Genomic DNA, 7,097 nt, shown 5'->3' with positions numbered 1-7,097 from the left:
TCTCTCACTCTTTTTCCCTCCCTTCCCCTCATCTCCAAAGATGAATAAGTAAAATCTTTAATAAAAAAAAAAAGAAGTACCAATAGGTAGTTACAGAATAAACATGGGGATGTAAAGTACAGTATAGGACATGGAGTAGCCAAAGGACTTATACAAATAATCCATGGTCATGAACAATGGTAGGGGATTGCCTGAGGGAATGGGGAGTGCTGAGTAAAAGGAGGCAAAGGAGGAAAATCAGGACATGTAAAAGCATAATTAATAACATATAATTATGAAAAATACAACTAATATCCCTGCTCTCCAAAATGTTACCCAAATTGTGTTTCCTATTTCTTGTTTACTCCTCAAGAGCAAGATCTTCTATATTCTGGATCCGCCCTGCTTCAGTGACTGTCACAGAAACTTGCCTATAGTCCTTAGAGGAATCAGCAAAACAGGAGATAGTTCCTTTCTAAAATCATAATGTAAGCAAAGTAGGGAAAAATTCATTCTACTTTAAAAACTTGGTCTTGCATCAGTTACAGTATTTTGTATAGTTCTTTATATCTAAGGGGCACTCAGTAGATAAGTTTTGATTTGATAAATTAATCAGAACTATATTAGGATTCCTTCAGTTTCAAGTGTCACAAACCTGATTCTTTTTGTATCAAACAAAAGAAAAAGGGAGAGTTTGTTAGTTCATGTAATGAAAATTTTAGGAGTTCAGACATGGCTAGATCTAGGTGCTCAACAGAGAGCATCAGGAATCTGCCTACCTCCCTATCTCTTAGCTCTGTTTTCCTGTGTGCTGACTTCACTCTCAGGAAGGCTCTCCATGGGTAGTAATCAATATGGCTTCAGCAGCTCCAGTCTCACAATTTTCCAACTTAGTGACTGGTAAAGAAAGACTTTCAGCAAAAGTCCTGAGAAGGACCCCCCTGAGCCAGTCGCTGTGACAAATGATATGCAGTGCTCTGATTGGCCAAATAGCAAATAAAGCGCATTAAAATATATACATATATTTACGTACACATGCAGGGTGGGCAAAAGTAGGTTTACAGTTGTTCATATGGAATATTGTATAGTAATTAATAAATAATAGTACAAGAATAAACTGTTTTGCATACTCACAGCTGTAAACCTGCTTTTGCCCGCCCCTGTATATTAAGGGGAATATTTCTTTATTAACAAATCCACTTTATTTATTTTTCAATAACTTTAAATCCTTGAAGGGTACAGCATTATACAGATTCTGTGTCCAATGGCCTTAGCTGCAAGGTTGCTTGGGAATTTGGCATAAACCACGTCACTGTTTCCATGAGCATAACTTACCTTTCCCCAGACTACTCAGTTAGCCACCAAGAGTCGCTGTGTTGTTCTTTGCCTTGTACACATAAGCACATCTCTTGCCTAGATAAAATTCATTTTCATTTTGAGCATAAACACCTTCAATTTTAAGAAGAGCTATGAGCTCCTTCTAGTTCCAGAGACCAAGACCCTTGGGCCACAGCCTTCCAGACATTTGTTGTTTCAGAAGTCCTGTTCCCAGCAGGCCTCCACAGACTCCCAGGTGGCAGAAAGAAGGCACTATTTAAATAAATAGTGAAACTGAATTAGAACTCCCTGTTCAGCCTTTCATATTCTTTCTAAGCAGGGCCCCGGCATTGGCTGCCAAAGTGGGCTATACATCAGATCATCTATTGGAAAACAGAGTAAATAAACTTCCCCTTGATACAGACATATCTCTATTATGTGGTAGCAGAATAATGGCCTCCCAAAGATGTCCACGTTCTAATCCCTGGAACCTGTGAATTTGTTAAGTTACATGTGATAGTAGCAGTTTGGGTTGCTTTAACGAAGTACCACAGAGTAGGAATCTTGAAAACAACAAAAATTTATTTCTCACAGTTCTGGAGGCTGGGAAGTCCAAGACGAAGATGCTGGCAGATTTAGTCTCTGGTAAGGGCCTACTTCCCAGTTCATAGACAGTCAGGACACATGCAAGAATCAACCAGTGAATTCATAAGTAAATCAACAAATCGGTGTTTCTTTTTCTTCTCCTCTCTCTCTAAAATCAATAAGCAAAAATTTAAAAATTAAACAAAATAGTGAGAATATCCTGTATTATCTGGGTGGGCCCAATGTAATCACAGAGACCGTGTCCCCAAAAGTAGAAGAGGGAAGCAGAAGAGAGAACCTGAGAGATGACAATATGAGGACTCAACCTGATGTTGCTGGCTTTGAAGATGGAGGAAGGGGTCACAAACCATGGAAAGTGCGCAGCTTCTAGAAGCTGGAAAAGGGAAGAAAATAGATTCTCTCCTGGAACCTCCAGAGAGAATGCACTTTGATCTCAGTCCAGTGAAATTCATGTCAGACATCTGATCTACAAGATAACGTACTTGTGCTGTTTTAAGCCACTAAGTTTGTTGTAATTTGTCACAGCAGCAATGGAAAATAAACAGTGATATAGTGCATAAAACATCAAAGTACAGAATAATGCACAGAGTGTGTGCTATGAACATTTACGTGAAAAAATGAACATATACTTTCATATGTATGTTGATGAATGTGTGAACCTTGGCTATATATACATTAGAGCTATCTGGAAAACTTATAAAACGTATTCCAATGTTCAGGCTGCAAACCCTTAAGTGAGAACTACTGGGCGCAGGGCAGCCAGTGGGAGGGAGAGAAGAACTCAGGCATCAGTATCTTTTGAACCTTCCCAGGTGCAGCCAGGTTGAGACCATTGGTGCAGACCATTGGTGGAAAACAGGATGACTGCCGGACCAGGGATGGAGAGATGAAAGGACTTGCTGTATTTTTTTTTTAACCATTGAATTTTACTGTATACCTTAAAAAAAAAAAACAAACTTTTTATTATGGTAAGTTTCGGAGTATACAAAGTAGAGAGACTAGTGTAATGAACTCCCACATATCCATCACCCAACTTCAACAAGTACTAACATTTTTGTACCCTTTTAATTTTGTAGCATGCTCACAGAAAGTAAATATGATATATTATTATATATTAAATAAATAATATGAAAATAAAATACAGTTGCCCAAGTTGTCCTATAGAGAGAGCTATGGAGATAAGACTTCAGGGACAGGGCCCAAGAACCTGAGTTTTAATAGCTTCTTGGGGGATCCTTACAGTTGAGGGCAGCACTAGACTATCTCTGCCTCTGCCTGGCCCTCACTGGCTGTACTCTTGTTTCATACTTTCTGGCACTTCTTATGAGTAATGCATCAGGGACCCACCACCTGCAAACACTTTGATGGTCTCCTAGAACCGTTTTCCATTCTTAGCCCATGCAATCCCTCTCTTAATGGATTCCACAAGGTTCACTGCTGCTGCTTAAGAAGGCAGGTGGAGTCCTTCACAATCTCCTATGGGTTTCCTGTACTTCTCAGACTATTTCTTGGGCCTTTGTGGCCTTACAAAGGAGCATAGTTTCCAAAATGGCTTTCACAGAAGGAAGATCCTGATCCTTATCCTCTGACTTCTCTCTCAGTGGGGCTTTTAATACAACCCAGGAAGGAGGAGAGAAAGAAACTTCAGCATATTTCAGGATCTCACTCCTCAAGGCTTCTCTTCAAACAGGTATTCATAAATACCAGTGTGAGAGACAACACACAGGGCTCTAGGCTAGAACCACAGGCATCAGCAGATTCCACAGGCCCTGTCCTCCACCGAAGCGCCCTGGGTGAGGATCTTAGCTTTCTGGGAGGTTAGATAAAAGGAGAGAATTGAGAGAGGTGAACTCAGTGCTCTGTGGCCTCAGTAAGAGTGGGGTTATATGCTTTTGAACAATTATGGAGGAGGTTGGGTCTTGAAAGATGGTTATTTCAAAAGGAGGAAGCTGAGTGGGTTAAGAGAGACAGTGGCGTTCTGCAGGGAAGAAACTGTATGAGTAATAGCAGAGCTGGAGGTGTGCAAAGTCTGTTCAGGGAACAGGTCTTGTTCAGTCGTTGCTAAAAGCACAGGAAGGAGCAGTGGCCCTGCAAGCAAAAAAGGCTATTTCTGCCTGCAAGGCACTTTGTAGTTTATAAAGATCGTCCACTCCCTACCTCACCAGATCCACAACACAACCTTATGAAGTACAGAGCCATTGCTATTGTACTCATTTCACAGGATTAGAAAAAAAGAAAGAGAAACAGAAAATGAAAAAGAACAAAACAACTGGGGTTCAGAGTGGTTAGGTGACCTAAGCAAAGCCATGAGACAAGTAAATGGCTGAGCTGGGAATTTGACCCAGTTTGTCTCCTAGCATTCTTTTCCCATGACTGGTGTCATACATGGGGCCCTGAATGACCTGTAATGTACATTATGAGTTTTCATGCAGAGGGGTGCCACAGAAAGAACTTTACAAGAGGCATGGTTATCAAAGGCACACTGGGCCAGCATGTGTGCTGCCTGGGGGAGGACTGTGAGTGTTGCAGTGGAAGTGAATGGCTCTGACAAAGAAAGTGGGATCATTTACAGGTAATACGAACAGGGCAGGAAGGGAGAAAACAGCTGATGGTGGGCCCTATAGAGAGCGTGTGGGGAAAAATGGTGTTCATTCATTCATTCATTCATTCAATAACTCTGTTTTGAGCACCTCTTTTGTGCCAAGTGCTGCGCTAGGCATGGGGGGGATGTGATGGTGAAATTAATGACAGGTCCCTGCCCTCAGAGAACAAACATTTCAGGGGATAGCAGATGATAAAGAGCAAATGAATAAATAAAAGGAGTTCAAATTGTGATTAAGCGTATGATCTTCAGGAACATACGAAGACATCTACCCAGTGCCATGTGGTCTTCAGGGTGGCTTCTCATGCCTGCCCTTGAACTCCCTGCTTCTAAGTGTAATGCAGACTGTGTCCTTCCTCCTGCTTGCAGTGATTTGGGGAAGGCTTCATCGAAGGGGACACATTAACTTATTTATTTTTTATAGCAGCTAACCTTCTTTATTACAGGAAAACAAATGACATGACACTGCAAGGACAGTGTATAAAGCAGGAATCAGGAAGGAGTTACTAGTGGCTGAAGTAGAATCTGTGAAAATGACACTGTCATCCCATGAGGCTGGGCATTCATTTATTCAAAAAATACTTTTTTAATTTTAGAATATTTTATTTATTTTTAGAGAGAGAGGAAGGGAGGGAGAGAAACATCGATTTGTGAGATACATTGCTTGGTTGCCTCTCGCACCAGGGACCTGGCCTACAACTGGGAATAGAACTGGTGACCTTTCGGTTCACAGGCTGGCACTCAATCCATTGAGCCACACCAGCCAGGGCTCAGCAAATACTTAATGAGAACTTACTGAATGCCAGGCTGTGTTCTAGGTGCCAGGGATAATCAATGAACAAAACAAAATGAACCATGTTGCTACCTTCATGGAGCTTCCAGAAGGAGGACAAGTAATAAGATAGGCAAGTAAAACAGCATTTCAGATGGTGATGCATGCTCTAGAGCAGTGGTTTTCAACCTACCTAACGCCGCAACCCTTTAATACAGTTCCTCATGTTGTGGTGACCCCCAACCATAACTAAAGCATATTGATTAATCACAAAAACAATATGTAATTATATATGTGTTTTCCGATGGTCTTAGGTGACCCCTGTGAAAGGGTTGTTCGACCCCCAAAGGGATCATGACCCACAGGTTGAGAACCACTGCTCTAGAGAAAAGTAAATTGTGGAAGGGGGATACAGTGTGTGTGGGGATAGATATCACAGACTTAAATAGGGTGGCCAGGGAAGGTTGCATTGAGAAGATAACATTGGAATAAAGACCTAAGGGAGGTGAGACAGCCATGCAAATATATGCAGGATGGGTGTTCCAGCTGGAGGGACCTACAGTGCAAAGGCAGGAATTTTACTGGATGTTTTCAGATGAGCAAGGAGGTCAGAGTAGTTGGAACAGAGACAGCCAAGATTAGAGTTGTAGGAAGTGAGGTCAGAGAATTAATGAGTGTAGGTGTGGGAACAGATGGTGCATTATAGGCCACTGTAGCTTTTACCGAGAATAGGAAGCCACTGCCTTTAATGCAAGTTGCACAAGGCAGAGGTCTGGCCTGGTTCATCTCTGCATCCTCTTCAGCATCTAGCACAAGGCTTTCACCTAGAAAATGTCAAGATGCAATTGTTTAAAAATAAAAATGTCCAAAGATGGCATTTGTGTGGCCTGCAGGGCATATAGTTAGTTATTAGGTACCCACTTTAATCACTATCTTAAGTAGACAGAGCTCCAGTGGAGATAAGGTGGACAGTGTAGGGCCAGATGGACAAACGTGGGCAAAAACAGGTGGATCACTGGGTCTTCAGAGTGGGGATGGCCCAAGGAAGGTGATGGACTGGCAGGGTAGGCTGGAGGAGAGATGGGTGCAGGAGGCTAGTGCAGCCAGGGAGACGAGTGAGCTGTGTAGCCAGGATGTGGAAATGATTGAGAGAGGTTAGACATAACTGCCAGGTGTTGAGCTGTGTGCCTAGACTGGGGGACCTATTAACAGAACTGGAGAGGCCTAGAGAGTTGTCCTCTCTCACAACTCTTACCATGTTATGCCTTGTGTTTTATTTTTCTATTGCTTTTTCCTTATTCTCACCTCAAGGGTAGGGAGTGACTCATCTTTGTGTCACCCAGTGTCCACTGCTTTAAGGCATATAGCAGGTGCTCAGGCGGTGCTTATGTCATTTCGGATCATTTGGGTGATGCTATTCCTGGGCCTCTCACTAGCAAGACAACATATGCTTATCAAGCCATGGTATGGGTCAATCATGAAAGGCTGAACAGTCATAGACAGAGGCTGTGTCAAGTTCAGGGTTAGCTAGGCATTTCTCTGGGGCACACAGGAGGGAAGTTTCTCTAGAGGTGATAGAAGTAGCCACTACCAACCAATGCAGACTGTCACCTGCTTCGTCTCCTGAAAACAGCTGCCACAGGACCCTCCCTGCATACTGCTGTAGGCATCAATAAATGCCTGTCTGATGGGAGTTGCACTGAATATTCAGCATCCACGCAAACATTTATTGAGCATGTACAATGTCCGTGGAGACAGTTATGCCTTGGAGTAATTGCATCTACCCTATTTTCAGAAGTCAACTTCAAGATCACTTGTCCC

General features: G+C 42.4%; 1 pseudogene; it reads right to left on the bottom strand.

The window, feature by feature from the left end:
- Window positions 1–1,200: 1,200 nt before the first annotated feature.
- Window positions 1,201–1,504, bottom strand: LOC150009096 (large ribosomal subunit protein eL33 pseudogene; annotated as a pseudogene).
- Between the last annotated feature and the right edge of the window lie 5,593 nt (window positions 1,505–7,097).

This window comes from Furipterus horrens, unplaced genomic scaffold (genome assembly GCF_987537825.1).
Source record: "Furipterus horrens unplaced genomic scaffold, mFurHor1.1.pri manual_scaffold_5, whole genome shotgun sequence".
NCBI lineage: Eukaryota > Metazoa > Chordata > Mammalia > Chiroptera > Furipteridae > Furipterus > Furipterus horrens.
This window is presented reverse-complemented; position numbering and strand designations above follow the sequence as displayed.